General features: G+C 37.3%; 1 protein-coding gene across 9 annotated transcripts in view; it reads right to left on the bottom strand.

The window, feature by feature from the left end:
- The window catches only part of GREB1L (GREB1 like retinoic acid receptor coactivator), a 139,037-nt gene that overhangs the window by 72,059 nt on the left and 49,588 nt on the right, over nucleotides 1–17,390 (bottom strand). For all 9 annotated transcript variants that reach the window (XM_050316335.1, XM_050316321.1, XM_050316323.1 and 6 more), the window contains exon 2: nucleotides 7,947–8,049. The gene's annotated coding sequence lies outside the window, so the exon portion shown is untranslated. The remainder of the gene's footprint in view (nucleotides 1–7,946; nucleotides 8,050–17,390) is intronic.

Below are 17,390 nucleotides of genomic sequence, written 5' to 3' on the forward strand. Positions count from 1 at the left end.
AATAAATGATGCTATGCTAGAAGCATTTAAAGTAATATATGCCTGCCTGGATATGGCAAACTACATGAAAAAAGTACTATAAAGAGATTAATGGAGCAAAACTGTAGTTGATAACAACTTGGTGTGGTACTTGAAAAAAAGGAATGTTTTCTGATGACTGTTTTAAATGCACAGCTCGTTTTCATGGACAAGAGCAGTCTTAAGTAAATGAGCATTTGTGTGCAAATATGTTCTGTCACTAGTTACATGCACCCATACATTTATACTGTCTCTTCTACACTCTCATTCACTCACCCACATCTGTTCATACAATCCCTCCCCTCCACCCCAAACTTTCGTGAATACAACATTTCTCTAATTATTCCTCCTCTGCCTTCCTACTATGGAAAAAGGAACTTAATTAGAAACCATAAATAAACCATATTTTGTATTTACAGTATTAAAAAATATATATCCTTTTTAGTTTTCTCCCATTGCAATCCCCACTGTTATCATCGAAATATCAAAGATACTGGGTTGTAGACAATGACAGGAAGTAATTGTCTGACCATAAAGGCTATGAAAGAGTAGAACACTTAATAAAAATTCAGTTGCCAGTAATACAAAAAGAAATGTTCATTAGTATATAACTAAGAACGAGAAGATTACATAGTGGAGTACAAACCTTACAGGTCTATATCCTTCATGACATAAAAGCTTTCAGGAGTTAATTATGTGGATCTAGCCAATTCTGACTGCACAAAAAAAATCACTAAGGAGCACTTTTGAAAATCTCAGCCTGCTTCCTTAAAACATGCATGCTCATACATAGCTTTCTCCACTTATGTAATCTGCCCTAAATCAATAAGACTATTCTCCACATTATTAATGTCAGTGCAATACAACCAAGCCAGTAATGCTGCTTAATCTTAGCTGTAGGGTCAAGGCATATTTTTACTGTGTAATTTTGATTTTGCACTTGTTCTTCTAACAGCTTAGCATGTTAGCACAGACAGGTAGTTATGTGTTTGAACCACCTCTGCTCCCAGCAAGATCAGAGAGCAGATCCTCCTGGAAACTGTACTAAGGCACATGGAAAATAAGGAGGTGACCGGTGACAACCAACATGGCTTCACTAAGGGCAAATTGTGCCTGAAAATTTGGTGGCCTACATTGGTAGAAGGTAACCCTATAATGGGGTTACTGGGGTGGAAAGGGATGTCATCCAGAGGGACCTCAATAGGCTTGAGAGGTCATTCCATGCAAACCTCGTGATATTCAATAAGGCCAAGTATGAGTTCATGCACACGGATTGGGGCAAACCCAGGCATAAACACAGGCCAGGTGAAGGATGGATTGAAAGTGCCCACAAGGAGAAGTATCTGGAAATTTTGGTGGACAAGAAGCTCAACATGATCCAGCCATGTGCGCTCGCAGCCCAGAAAGCCAACCGTATTCTGGGCTGCAGGTCGAAGGAGGTGATTCTGCCCTTCTCTTTTACCCTTGTGAGACCCATTAATTGTAAGCAATTAATGTGATAACATAAGCCCAAAGTTGTTTCCCAAATAATGTATTCAAAATTGGTAACTGTTCCCAAACCCAACATATTTTCATTGAAACTTTACTATTTTTATATACTTTTCATACATGTGTACAATCGTTCACTGACTCTTCACTTACATAACATATACTCTGTTAATTCACAGATCTTACTGTAAATTATTAGCTAATGATTATATTTAGTAATTACCAATTAAAACAAACTATTCAGAAGTATTAGAGACAAAATCTATGTAGTTTACAATAATCTATAAAGTAAACTATCATGTCTCAGATGCATCAAGTAATTTAAAGCTTTGTTTTCAATGGAGATTTAAAGTTTCTTTCAATGGAACTTTGTTTAATATTACACCATTTTTAAAAAATTGATTTCTATGACTGGGAAGCTCAGTGAATAATCTTGTTATATTTTTCTAAATATGAAACACAAGTCCATATTTGTTAACAATTTTAATGCTGGTAATTATACCTAATTGCTTTTATTTGTTATTTGTTGGGCTTTTTTGTTTGTTTGTTTCCTGAGGGGTTGCTTCTATCCTGAGAAAGTGAAAGGGCAAGTTACCAGTGTTTCAAAAGAGCCATATAATGCCATTAAAAGGAGCATTAATAATGGTATCTCAATTGGCACTGCTCATGAAACAGAGAGGGATGATGACCTGTTAAGCATATGTGGTCTGGGTACTTAGAAGATGAGCACTTCACCTACAATTCCAAGCACACTTTGAATGCTTTATCAATGAATTTTCTGACCAAATCTTCAACCCAACTGGACTAACAAAGACCATCATATGATGATATTAATTTCCAACCACTGAGTCTGCTCAACTTCTTTGTATTCATTTTTTTCCCTGCAAATTCTCTCTAACCACTTCTCCTGAAGTTCCTTCAGAACTCAGTACTGTAAGTACATATTCACCTTCCCAGTGTTGTCTTCAATAGGACTGTGGAGTAGGACTGTGCATTATGGCTTAGCAAACCATGTATGTGAATTACTGTAAATCCCTGGGCCACTAGGCTGCAAAAACTTACATTTTAAACACCATAGCTTATGCTATTTATTTATTTATTGTAGGCACAAGGTACCATTTATATAGGAATTTATGCTTGACATTTTATAAGATTGTTAACCAAGATGACGCTATTTGATAGGAAAGCAGCAAAAATTTCACTGCTAAGATACAGAAAATAGAAGCTAAAATGTAATCCATTCTGACACATCTCAACATCAGACTGTAAAGTAGAGCATTAACAAGAAAATTCTTAATAAAGATTATCCTAGGTATCTATGTCTGCAATAAAGGTGTTTTCTCCATATCCTTTTCTTTTTTTTTTTTTTTAATTTTTCTCATGTGAAAGTGCTACTAAATAAGAGAGGCAAAGATATTTTTACTGCAAGCAATATAAATGAGTTACTCTTCATTTTGCAGAGATGTTACTTGTTCTGAAAACTCTGAACTCTAAAAACATGTACTAACTGACACTAATAGAAATAAATCTTTTTGAATAATAGGCAAACAAGGATGACCCAATTCTTCAGGAATATCCACTTAGTATTTTCTTTTTCCACAGTATTCATCTTATCTGGTGCATGTTCTGTTTTTTGACAGCTATAACAGGCTAAAAATGAAACACTGGAGTAAAACTTTGTTAACTTCAACCATTTTTTTTACTACAAGTAATTTTTCCCCCACCCCGAAGCTGGCAGAGTTGGAGATGTACCATGGCAGTTCTTCAAACATGCAATCAGAAAGTAATTTCAGGGTTACCAATTAAAAAAAAAAATGGTCTCTGCAGGCAGAGCGTGTACATGATTCTGTACGAAGATAACACCCTGCATCCAAATGCCTCACACATGGCATTTCCCTCATCTCCCTCATCTGTAAAGTGCACAGTCCTGGCAAAAGCACCATCAAGTTTTGTTCCTCTCCCTCTGCAAGAAGATTATTAAACAAATCCCTAACACAGATTGCTAGATTAAAAAATAAAATTAAATCAAGGCAAAATAAAGTCAGTCTTAAGTAATCAAATTAGCCTTCACTAATGCACTTGGATAGAAGGTTAGGTAAGTTGTTTGTTCCTCACATTCTCTGAAAAATGACTCTTTTCCTCCCTAGAGCCCTGTCCAAAAACAAGGCAAGCCTGAAAGATAGTTCTGCTTTAGTTCACAAGGCTTGGAAACCATCATCTCTAAAAAGGATCCAGCAAAGGTGGAAACAAGCTCCTCTTCTTTTACAGAGGGTTATGTCAAAATATCTATCAAGTTTAATCAGAGCACATTCCTGCGCAGCTCTTCCAAAACCACCATTTTCAAATAAGTCAAAATGATCATTTTTGACTGCTCTTCTGAACTCTAAATATGTTTTAGAAAGGAACAAACAAGTATTTTCTTATCTGAAGCTTCCATGTAGTCTCTAGATAGAGAGGCATATCTAACATTGTTCTCCTGCAGTCACTTTTAGCCCATGATGCAGTGACAAGAAAAAAACCAACACAGTGAAGCCAGCTGCTTTCATGGCCATTTCTATTCAAAAAGCAAAGCAATGTACGAAGCCTGCACAGGTCAAAACCGTAACTATCAGCTTAAACCTACAAGTAATGTCAATTTAATACTATTCAGACACTTTTTGCAATTTCTCTGCTGCTTAGTATCTAAAGTGCTCATAGAATTTCTATTTGAAAAACCAATGAACTTCTCATACGTAATTTTAGTGGAAATGAACTTTCAAGTGCGGAGTGCTTTGTAGAGTTCTTCCTTTTCTTCAACATGTGTTTGTCATGTGTCAAAGCTGACTCTACTTTCTCCCCTCCCCAGAATACCACAAATTCTTCCGTTAAATAAACAAAGCTCTGCCCAGAATCTCTGAAATTACCAGAGGCAACCCTGTTTGAGATCAAAGATGCGCATCATTCCTGGGCCTTCTGCAACATCCCAGATTTTAGTCAAGATGAAATTTGCAAGAAACGGGCAATCGACAGAACAAAACTGGAACATTATATCCAAGGATATATCTAAAAAGAAGAGTTTTGACATTCAAACTACCTTTTCTAGATACTTGGGAATCTCAAAAAGTATTCGTGGGATAAATGTCCACAAAAGACATTTTTCTAATGCCATTTAGGTCAAGAAAAGAGCCCCACCTTTATCTTTACTCCAAACAGAAATGCAAAAATTCAAAATTACATACTATTAACATTTAATAGGAGGAGAAAGTAATTTTCTATTTCTAATGCTTAAATGCTGCTGTGATGCAATTCATCAGCCACTACGAAAAATTGCGTATGGGGAGTTTAGGTCTTGGTAGAAGAAAAAATGATTATAAAATACCAAACTTGTTGTAGACATTAGATGTGCTTCTCTACTTTCTTTTCTCGCAAAAGTATTAATGATATTTACAGGCTGAACTTAATTTACCTGCGACATAAACATGCTAGCAGAGGCAATCTTGATTCCCAAAGCTGCTATTGTGGTTTAATGAGTCAGCACCACAGATTCTATGGATTCTTGACAGCATACATATAAAACTTCTGGTAAATCCTGACACTCAAGAAACTAGGGTTCAAAATATTTCTCTGGGACTGTTGCCACAACAGGTTATAAATACTATGCATAAAGTTCCCACTGTGGGCTAAAATCCACTTGAAAGAAAAAAAAACAAGCAAACACTAGATAAATAAACACTTTATAGATGCAGAACAATTTTTTCCAGTAAATAAGAAAAAAAAATATTAAAACCGCATATAAATTCATTTTACATACTTTGAGTAGTTAAATTCTGGAGTTACAAATAAAATTAAGCATTATAGCACAATATGTACTTATCTAAGCAGTTTTATTATACAGTTTATTTTATATAGCCCTTAATTCTATATAGATATATATGTAAAATATGATAGTCATTATCTACGGGGATAAAGCTGAAAATAGACTCAAATAGACATCTCATTGAATTTCTATAGCAAATGCCAGTCCAACCTCATTGATAAATATATCACCTTAATCCTTTCTTCATTTGTTATTGCCTTATTGCAAAAGCATGAAGCTGAAACCTAGAAAGTCAAAGTTATGGCCTGACCTTCCATCTCTATCCTATCTGGCTGCTCCCTTGTGTACCCCTCAAACACACATGCTATCGTTTCCTGATGAGTTTAGAAGGGGTTATCAGGAGAATTTCAAGGCATGTGTCAGTTTTGTAGTAACCTGAATGCTATACAAACATCTTCTGTGTTTAATAGGCGATTTGTATTTTAGTAGGTTTATCCATTCCCCACTTTATTTGTTTAAAGGTGCCTTAACCTTGACGTAAATCAATGCTAAGAATCTGTATAGAGTACTTCTGAAGAGTTTAAAAATTAAGCTCAACAACGAGCTATATTTTGCAAGCAGGTTTCTTTCAAAAATAAACCAAACCAACTCGTCAACTTCTTTGCTCATTTTCCTCCACCCCTTGAAAATTATGCAATTTGTTCTTTTTCGCTCTATTTATTATAGAGTCCTTTTAAAGATCACGATGAAACACCGGGTTAGCCACTATAAAAACGCCACCACCGCCGGCTCCCAAGCACCTTTTTCTTCCTAATACAACAATGAGTGTTTGCGTAAGACAGTAAGGCCAAAGAGTCGGAGGCCCTGGGCTGTGCCTTGCAGCAACCCCCCCTTCCAAAGGAAAACAAAAAGCACTGAACCTTTTCTGCCACATGCCCAGTCCTTCCCCCACCAACTCTGTGGTGAAGACAGCCATTATTACATTTCCTTTCAGGTTATTTACAAGGTCTTGGCTCTGACATTGATTTCTTATCTGTTTCTATGACAAATGTTAAGTGTTAATAAGCTGTCCTTTTAAAGAAAGATAATGCTAAACAAATTATAGGAATTAATTACCCCAAACCTATTCTCTCTCTCTCTCTTTTTTTTTTTTTTTTTTTGTGAGCATTGAAACAAGAACAGCAAAAATTACTCAAGATTGGAAAAAAAAACCACACTTTTTTTTTTTTTTTAAACAATTACTAAATATCAGCAGATTAAAAGTTACAGTTTAAGCCAGGCAATACCCTGAAAATCTAAAGCAAATTTATCAGGGAATATAGAATAACTGGGCAGGCGCAGCTCCCTAAGGAGCAGTTTTTGAAATTATAAGTGAAGATCTTACTTTTTCCTTTTTCAGATATTTTGTTCATGATATAAATTTTAGGATGAAAGGTAAAAGCTCAGAAATCTTTTCAGTTACAGAGCCATTAAAATGATAAACATTTGAGATTCCCAAAGTACACTTCTACTCTAACTGTCCTTTCAGACCCGCATTGACTGCACTATAATAGCTGCCAACATTTGGTAAGGATTAGCCTTTCATTTAGACAAAAGCAAGCATTCCTTAGCTAAATCAGCACTTTTTGCCATCAGACTCATAAAACCTTTTCACAACACAGATTTTCAAGAGAATCCTTTAGGGTTTTAGGATGCTGCTCCTTTTACTAAGTAACAAAATACACCCCAGGGTGTCTCATTGACCGCACTCAGCTGTCCTTTGACCTCTGCAATTGTTTAGCCTAACTTCAGGGCCACAGAATCTGCCTCCCCCCCATCAAAAAGGCTAATGTTGCTTCCTCCTAGCACCTGGCGAAGCAAAACCCGGGAGGTTCCCCCCTCTTCCAGACTTATACCATATTCCAGATGTTGCCAAGCAAAACGTTCCTGCAGGCAGGTTTTGGGAACCCACAAGCGCCACTCAGAACCTGGGCTGTGGCCATGACCCCCTTGCTCCGCTCAGGGCTGCCCTTGCCCCAGGGATACAACAGGTCATAAAGCAGGAATAGATCTTCAGCCTTCTGGGTACGCTGGCTATTTAAATGCAACGAGAAACTATGTGAGCCCAATATTGTGTACTGAGACGAGCCTCCCCCCTTTTAGAAGTCAGGAAAAAAAAAAAAAGACGTGTGAGAATCTCAGTTGGAAGCACAAATCTATCCCAATCATTACAAAGATCTGCATTCTTCTTCCCATTTGTTTTAAACCCTTTGAGAGGACAAATAAACAAACAAACATTCACCCTCCAAGTGCATAAAACATATATTTAGGTAGTTGCTTAGGTATTTGCAAAGCCTCTAAGTAAAACAGCAGAAGAAAATTGTTACAGCTTCAAAAGGACTGTCATTAAATAATGAAATTGAGCTCCTTGAGGATACATGAATAAAAAGTGGAAGCACAAATCAGCCCTCTCCGGTAAAGGCTGTTCAATTATATGGATTTCAAGATTTTTTTAAGAACTTGGACCTTTTACATGCTTGAAGCAAAAATAAAATCATTATTTACAGTCCACACTGTTACTAAAATGCAGTCAATGGAAATGAAAGCACAGATGCTGAACACAAACATGCAATATATTGCCTATTAGGAAGCACAAGTACAGTACCTCTCAGATTCCTTTTAACCTATTTGAAATGCAGTCATGATTAAAGGATGCAGCTAAGAGTTTGTGAAGCCTTGCTGCAAAGTTGTTTAAAACTCCAGAACACCTGAAAAACAAAAATGGAGAAAAAAAATTAGAATGACTCATGGCAGCATGTAGTTTATAACAAGCCAACAAAACCTGCCTGTGGAAACCTGGTCTAGGGTGAAAACTGGAACTGGAATAGGGAAAGCAGGGCCAACTACTTCAAAAAGTGTTTTTTTCTTTATAGGAGTACTTGGTTGAAAGTGCTTGGTTGCTTCTCTATATTGTACCAGAAGTACAAGCTTGTCACAGAATTCACACGTTTTTGGCACTGAAGTTGCGATGACAGATTAGGAATTTAGCACATTAATATAAGAAAATTGAGTGTTGCAGAAACATTTTAGAAAAGACTATAAAGTAGAAGTAATTATTTTACTATTCATTTAAAAAGAAACAAACTAACTGGGTGAGGAGTTATCTACCTTGGAGATTAGTGTTCAAAATTAAAACTGAATTGTCTGTTTGCTCTTCTATCTGACTTCCCATAAAAGTATTGAAGTGAAAACATATCTAATAGAAATTGCAGTTTTTAAAAGAAAATACACCAGAAATACCCCAAGAAATGGCAAAAGTGGTAAGGCAGGCAGAAAAGTCATGCCTAAATTAGCTAGGCCTGTACAGAACAGTAGTTAACATCAAAAAAAGGTTTAAATTAAGTTATCATTGACTGGACTTCACCAAAACTTTCTTAGGCAGACAAACTGATTTGGTTTCCCAATAGAAACAGACCATATTTTGACAAAAGATTTAAAAGGAATTTTCTATGTTGCTCACACATGGGATTTTAAGGGTTTGCTGCTGGGACTCTACAACCACAGGCCTGCTGTCAAAACCAGAACGCAGCTGCACACCTAGAATTCAAACTCCAGGCTTTAAAATTTTAATTTTAAGCTTCCTCCCCCTAGTCTCATTTTCAAAAATCAGTCTATTTAGGAGAGCAGCTATAACCTCTGGCTCAGGCAAGGTTTCTGGTAGGACTGTGGTGTTCTGAAGAAAGACTCTACACAGCTCTATCGCCAGGGACCACCGATGCTGCCCCGCCCTGTGCACCCCCCTCTAACAGTGAACCCATCACAGATGGCCAACAAGGTTAACACTCGCAGCTCCCGACCGAACTGTAGGGCTCTGCAGAGCCTCCAGTGATTGCAGAATGTCAGTAATCCAATTCCAACAGCTCCTGGCTCTGAAATTGGTATTTTTCAGACACGTGCTGAACATTTCACCTGCTAGTAATGACATTTTTGTATTTTCTTCTAATTACACTCAAAGCTAAGACCTTTGGCCCTAGGCCACAGACCTCTATTCAGGCTGCACACATTCTCTTAAAGGCCCTGATCCTTTGTTGTCACTCTCAGTCTTTCATCTATTATTTACATCCATTGAGAAGAGAGATACTCTACCATTTGTGAAGCTTTAAAGCTTCTAATCATCTTAATTTCTTCGCCTTTCAACCAGTGCTTCCCCTTATGGACCAATGCCAACAGTGTGACAAAATAATTTTTCAAGCCAAGATCCTCCTGGACCCTTCCCAAACCTTGACACACACTGGGCTGTAAGTGCCTTTTGTCCTTTGCCGGCTGCTTTTGCAAACACAGACCTTTGCTCAGCTTGGGGGTGGGGGGTAAGGACGTGCTTGTCAGTGGATTCGAGGGAGTTTTCTTAGGGTTTATGTACGGGCTTTTTTACACCACTTTCGTTCAGCTGAAAAGTCTAACTCAATTAGTCCAGCTAAATTAGAGGTGCAGTGAATCTTATCTCCTTTAAAAACATTAAGTACCTTCTGAAATACCATCAGCTATGAATTTTGTTTTTTTTTCCAAAAGCTAAACTGCTGATATGCTGCTTTGGTTTTATACTGTTACATGCCTATTCAGAACTGACAGATGGTCACATAATATTTAAAACACATAAAATATCACTAACCCTTTTCCTGATTATTTTGTCCTAACCTTACAATGCAATACAATAAAAAACCAATTTCCTTCATCTGATGTTCAGATCATCTCGTTCTGGTCCTTTCTTGTTTACAAATGAAGTAGGAAACAAACCAACAACATTTTTGCCAAGATGCAGAAGTTCTCTTCAGAATTTGTCAGCCACCAATGTTCATTTCCAAGACCTGTGGGATCTGCTAAGATGTGATCCATCTTGGCTCGTCCTTCCACTACCGTCTGGCTTACTTTTGATTTCTAACAGTGCTTCCTTGTTGTCTGTCCCCTCTGAAGACCCCCAACCCCCTTGCCTTTTCTTATTTTCACCATTTGCTTCAACTAGCAGTTCACTTGAGACTCATCCATCTTACAATGCCTAAAGTGACAGATGCTCTCAGGAAGGACCATACTGTTGAGTGAACAAAAGATAACATCACCTCTAGGAACTCGGGGAGAAATACAACTTCAACCCTAAGACACAGCTATCCTGGCAGACACAGCACCATAAACCTCTCCCAAGGGGGAAAAAAAAACCAACAAACAACAAACAAAATACCCAAACACAAAACCAAACAAAAAACCCAACAGAAACAAACAAACAAAACCCCACAAAACAAAACCAAACCAACAACTGTGGAGAAAAGGAATCTAACAAAATTAAAGGCCAAAAAGAGTATCCTTTCTGTCCTAAACTGCAGTCAGTGATGTTTATGGCCTTTTTAATTTTCCTTTTTTTTTTTTTTTTCCTGATACCCCATGGAAGAATTTTGTAGAATTTACCCATGATAAAATCAAGAGGCTCAGAGAGAATGGAGAAATTTCACACAAGAACAATTTTGGGATCCTACAGACTTGAATGGAGGAAGAAGGCACTTTAGAACAGTTTCAGCGGAAGGTCACACAAGTCCTTCAACAAAACACAGACGTTACCTTGTTAAAATCTCCACATCCTACAGACCAGCTGTTGCTCAGTTAAATTCCACAGGAATTCAGAATCATCATGCAAGTGTGTGCCCTTGACAAATGCATACTGTAATCAGAGTAAGATTACTTTAATGTCACAGCTGCTTGATAAATCTGCAATCTGCAGGTAACAGCCCCTCAGTGTTTTGACATTTGAGCACACATCACTTAGAAAAAAATTAAATTTGAATGATAGATTTTCCAGCCAACACCCACATATCCATCTAAAGAATGATGTCTGTTTCTAAATGAAAATCTGCCCTCTACACCTAAAAAGATTGAACTAAGATTGCTGACTTGAAATATGCCCAGAAATTCTCTGTACAGTTGGTGGAATGGGACTTGCTGAAGTGAGAAGAGTCCTGGCTGTTGCTAGAAAACTCTTACTTAACAAAAGGAAATGTCATATTAACTTCTCCCAGTGACATACTTGTAAAAGTGACACCACAAATACCGAGAATCCCTTCTCTGCAGTGAGATGCAAAGAATTCCCTTGTGTCTCAGTAAAGCTTTAAACAGCATCTCATGTTCAGTTTTCAAACACTACAGGAAATAACCATCCTTAATAACCACCATTACAGTACATGAGATTGACAGCACGTGACATAAAAGCTAGAGTTGTAAAACAAAGACCAAGATAGGGGGCCTGTTAACCAAACATATTCTGTTCAGCGTAAAGTCAGGGAAAGATCACAACATGGACTTCTTAACCCTTATTTATTGATTGTATTTAGCCATATTTATTAATTTGTGGTGTGTTACGATTTTAGGTTCCTATTCTGATGCAAATTCTTTCTATTGAGCTCTCATAGCACAGAAACATCAAACCACCAAACTAAATACAGAAGTAAGGTAAAATACACCATTTTTAAATATAGGTAATTTTCCCATAGTATGCCACACCTTACCATTTCAGACATCCAATATATGGAAATTAAACTAACAACCAGTTTGGTCCTTCCTAAAGAGAATCCCAACTCTGGATCTCACACCACCTTTGGAGTTCCTCTCTGAGCCACTGAGTGATCTGATACTGAAATCTTTGATAAAATACCATTCCACTGGGGAAAACACAAATAGGAAACTCTACAGAAGACCTTTGTTGGTACATGATTGAAAGAGTTGTATGCAAAACTCTTGTTTTCCACCTCACATGCCATCTTGCTCAGTCACACATCACTCTGGAATTCCAGTACTCAGCAAATGGCAGAGTCCAAGGCATACTGCAACTACCAAGAAGAAAAGCAGTGAGAAAACTGAGTTTGGGAGATGTATAGGCACATTCTGCCACGGTATCTGAATCCAATTTTTGCCACCAACTCTGTTGTACTTTGAGTGTCATCATGCTCAGAAAAACTTCCTGAAACTCCTTCCAACTCAAACAAATCAAAGAAGGAAATGAAGTCTGCACTTCACATCCTCACAGGAAAAAGTCTTGAAAATATATAATCCTTTCATTCAAAATACTTGATGATCTTGACATCAGATATGGATGGAAAAAGTAGTAAGCTGTATCCTGCCTTATAAAACCTGTACTCTGCACTCAAATAGGCTTCTTATCACATATCCAGCCATGGATGTACATGGCTGGATCTCCAAATATTTATCACAGCAGAGAGAAGTGTTTATAGTTAATACGCAATCTGTCTTCTGCAAGCTGCTGCTTTTAAATAAGACAAAATGAGAGGTAAAAGGTCAAAACTACTAGAAAGAGCCATAAATAAAAATTCTGACATTACAACCATTTTGCTAGAAGAGACAAGTTGTAAAATAGGTTATTGGAGTCAAACTCCCTATGGAATGGGGCAGGCTAAGGGTACTCATCCAAACAGCAGTAAACAGTAACACAACTGTTGATGTTAATGTGTTTAGTAACTCCAAACTTCTTTGAAAATCTCTAATTTAATGAAAGTAACATTCTTCAGTTAAGCTGAACATTTTCACGTGCATGTGTATGAAATCAGTTCTCATTCAGCACAATTTTATCATGGAAAAACTGAAATATTGATATTAAACTTACAGGTAACTTCTGTCATTGCCATTAAGTTATTGACACTGAAACATGACCTTGAAATGACAGCTTCATTAATGCAACTTTTACCAGGGAAGGTTTCAAAAAGCCCCGATTAAATTAACTACTTTTAAACACAATAGGATCAATATGTATGCAGAGAATGTACACCCCCATGGCAAGTTCTGCTTGCTTGATTGATCAAAAACAAAAAAATCCTGTGGCTTTCCAGATCTCAGCTGGTGCCAGAAATCCACATAGAAAAAAAAAAAAATCCATCTAAATGAAACTCTGAAAAGGTTTACCCTTCACCAGTCTATTTGCACTTCAAAAACTCTTTAAGTCCTTCAGCTAAACCCCAGGGTTGAACCATTTAAAAAATGAGAGGGGGATGGCAATGATTTATCTTCCTTCTGTGCTCTGGACAGAGCTGTAAAATCTGCCTGCTGGTGTGCCTGTGTGCTGCAGGCTTCTTTTCAGGAACCTTAGATATTTGCTGGTTTTAGAAGTAACTTTGCCCAATTCCTTACCTGCCCTTCATCTTCTTCAATCAGACACAAGTACCATTTACAGAGCAAGATTTTGATTTTTATGGACTGGCACGCAAGATGATGAAGCTGAATCAGCAAAATGGCCAAGCATCTGAAATCAGCATTTTAAAGGAAAATATGGCAGATCTTGTTCATACCTGTAAGGATCAGCTGTTGCCTTAGTGAATTTGTGCTGAGGAAACACTTGTTTAAACCATCTAATTTAAGCCTATCCCATATATTTACTAGTATCAAACACATTTTTAGCAGTAAGCCCCAAATCATTTTCTGTTTGTAGATAATCAATGTGTTAGGTCACGCAGGATGCATTTTCCAGTCCTCTGTACTTCAAGATACATTACCAATAGAAGGAAAATGGAGATTTCATGGGTCAAAAACTTCTGGGTCACAAGGACCTTCAGTCCTACTGTCTGCCTAGTAAAACTCAATCGATATGCTCTTGCTTTATATGTCCACTATTAAAATCCCTGCACCTGAATTTCAAAATGACCTTTTCTGAAATAAAAACACCAGTTCAGCAATTTTACTGACATTCTTGAAAAGAATTTCATGCTCTGATATTCAGTTAATATGTTAAAAACATAAACACACGTCTACAAATTAAACATACACCTCCTGCAAACAGCACAGATAAATCCTCAGCACCAACATCCCAGAGCAGAATAAAGTGAGCACTGAAACATGCCTATGTACTTCAATTTTTCTAAAGCTTTCTTCTACTCTTGAGATTCAACCCTATAAACTATGTATCAGTGACACAACTCTTATCAGTTTAAATTCTTCAGACTTGGGTAAACAGATAGGCTTGCTCTCAAGGTAAATAAGAGTAAGAATTATAGTATCTATTTTTGTAAGGAAAGGGCCCATTTATTTCCAAAGTCCTATTCAGATTTTGCTTTTATCATAGATCTGGTATCTTCCATTCTAAAACAACAGAAATGGAAGAAAAATCTTTCATGAACATATAAAAATATGGCCATCCTGCCACCGTAGATTGAGTCTTAATTAGACTACTTTAAAGCTTTAAAAACATTGACATTGTGCTTGTTTTTGTGCAAGCCAAATACTGGCCCTAACAAAACTGCAGGACTAATCTTAAAAAAAAAAAAAAAAAAAAGCCCTAATCACTCTATTAATCCCCACTCAAATCCACAAGGATACTTCAGTAAGAGGTTGTGGATATAAGAAGGAATGGCATCTTACTCAGCATCTGACATGTTACTCACTTAACTCCTCAGAGTCTGAAATTCTCCTCTGCTTCAGAAAGAGAGCAGATGTTTTGAGTATATATCCTCTTTGGTATATATACTTTTCATAATAAAAAACCTCCTCCAGTATAACTTGGGTTTTTTTGCAAAAACTGTAATAGACTATTTATTTGACTATGTCCTTCACTGGATCAAATTTATAAGACTGAGGGTATTTATAAACTTCCATCTACTCGTGGTGTACTTGCAAAAATTCATTATCCCAACTGCAGTCTCATCAGCAAAACACTTCAACTTCCCTATGTGTGCCAACATTTGCTATTTTAATAGTAAGAATTTTCATGAAGGTAGAGGTTTTTACCACATCCACTATTACCAAGGACAAGCTTTGTGTATCATTTATTGTAACAAATAAATTTTGTGTATTTGTGTAGCCATCTATTTTTTCCATACTTATTTACAATTCCTGAGAAAACCCCAAATGGACACTGTGATAATACGATTTGGTACTTCCATTTAAAGCAAAATGAGTATCACCACACCATAGCCAGGTAAACTGACTTCAGAAACTGAAGTCCAAGCAGAGAAGAGAAAAATTCCATAAAACCACAAAAAAACCCCACCAACCAAGCTCCTACAAAACCCCAAACAAACAAAACAAAAAACCCCACAAAAATCTGGAAAAACAAAACACAAACAAGAAATACCCTGTGGATTCATTAGCAACCAGGGTGGCAGGCTTTCCACTAATTCCCTTTAAAAGCCCATGACTACCTGCAGAGCCTGGGAGTGCAAATCACATTAGTGGAGCCACCAGATGACCAAAGAAAGCACTGGAGGCCTGGTGAAACCAGTAAACAAAAGGCAGCATTCCAGCTGAATGCCGCTGCTAGAGTCAGCATTGTAAGATTCTTAGATCTGATAACCCAAAAACCAGATTAGCTGCAGGCAACAAAAGAGTAAAATGAGAAACAAAGGGGTCATTTTGACACATGAAGAAATCATTTCCATTAAACCATCTTGAGTTTACTGTGTAGTTATAAAATATGCTCCTGCTTGAAGTGACATTTGAAGCAATGAAGCTGTGACAGTGCAGTGCCTTGGAAAAGCTCCTGAAATAACACATCCCTGAACGCCATATAATTTTAAGAGGCAAACTGGCCTCTTTGTCTTTGAATCTTTCTGACATTTTCAAGGTCTGATAATGATTTTTACATCTGTTGTACAGATTTCAGTTAGATGACTTAAACACGTATTGCTAGGTTTGACAAAAAAGAGGTTCATTAGTTTTATCTGTATTTAAAAGTCTCATATGCACATACCATAAAATTCTCATGCAATTACACAAAAAGGTTGCCTTCTCTCCACAGTCACCATCTCCTCCCACGCATGTCTCACACTTAACATGGGAAAAGAAAGAATCATATTATATTCCTTATCGGAAGCTTAAAACAGGATTTTCTTTTCCTGAAACAACTCTAGGCATACTATAATCAAGAGGACCAAACTGCAAAACTCAGACACAAAAGTCCATAAGAATATGCAGACACTAGAGAGAGAGAAGTCAAAACTTTCCAGGCTAAAATTGGAAAATCTGCTACAATTTTGTCTTATACAATTAGGAATTCTATACATTCAAAGCCAAAACAGGTCTTTTTCTTTCTTCACAGGACAGTAAATTGTCCTGCTGTGAAATATCCACGAGTTAGAACGCTGTGGCACACAGGGAACATTTCAGCTTGCTAGCTGTGCTCCCTGCCTCTCCTGCTGCTAGCACACAACACACAATGAGGAAACAGGCCTTCATGGAACACGTTTCTTCCCTGGTTTTTGCACACATACAGCAACTAAACCTGCTAGCTTCAGCAAGGATGGGATTTCACATATGAAGCATATGCATCCAGAGCTGATTCTTCTCAGTGACAAATGCAGAGAAAATACACCCAGAAAAACAACTCAGCAGTCTGATGGGGACAGCATAAAAGGACAACCTACAGCCATGTCCAAATACAAATTAACGGTATACACTGATCTCAAAATCTTGCTACAAAGTTTTGCAAGCACCTTCTTCTACTTGGTGACCTTTTAAAATACAAAGCCATTAAACACATCTGAAAGGGGAAAGGCATAATGCAGACCTCTCTTTATAGACCAGGGACATCTCTGAGGATGTCTGCACCAATATATTCACATTAGAGCCCCAAAAGTTCACTGATATAGAGTAGATTCTGTGCACATGTGGTTTTCCCCTGGTTCCAAACCAGCATGCTTTGGAATACCACTATGATATCCATACTGCTCCTAGTATTTTTGCTGCATACATGTCCAGGGGTACAAAGGTGGATGGAGAGAAGATAGAGTAGAAGCCTCTCTCTATTACTGTTCTTTTAATGACAACTTCTTATCCAAAACAGCACTCAGGCATAAACATGCCTTCATAAATTCACAAAAGGAAAATGCAATGAAAGGTGAGAGGAACAGAATCAAGAAGGAAGGAGATTTCAAAAAGAAATATGACTTGTGGCCAAAATGTGCACACAGAAATGCTGTTTAAATCTTCATGGAGGGGAAGCACAAGATACTGTTGAACATCAGGCTCATCTTGAATCCCTGCACTGAGGAAATTCAGCCTGTCACCATTCAGAGAAACTCTTAAATGTTTGTATTTGTAGCAATTTGCCAGCCTGAATACAAAGATG

This window comes from Myiozetetes cayanensis, unplaced genomic scaffold (assembly GCF_022539395.1).
Source record: "Myiozetetes cayanensis isolate MyiCay16 unplaced genomic scaffold, myiCay2020 scf1, whole genome shotgun sequence".
Lineage (NCBI taxonomy): Eukaryota > Metazoa > Chordata > Aves > Passeriformes > Tyrannidae > Myiozetetes > Myiozetetes cayanensis.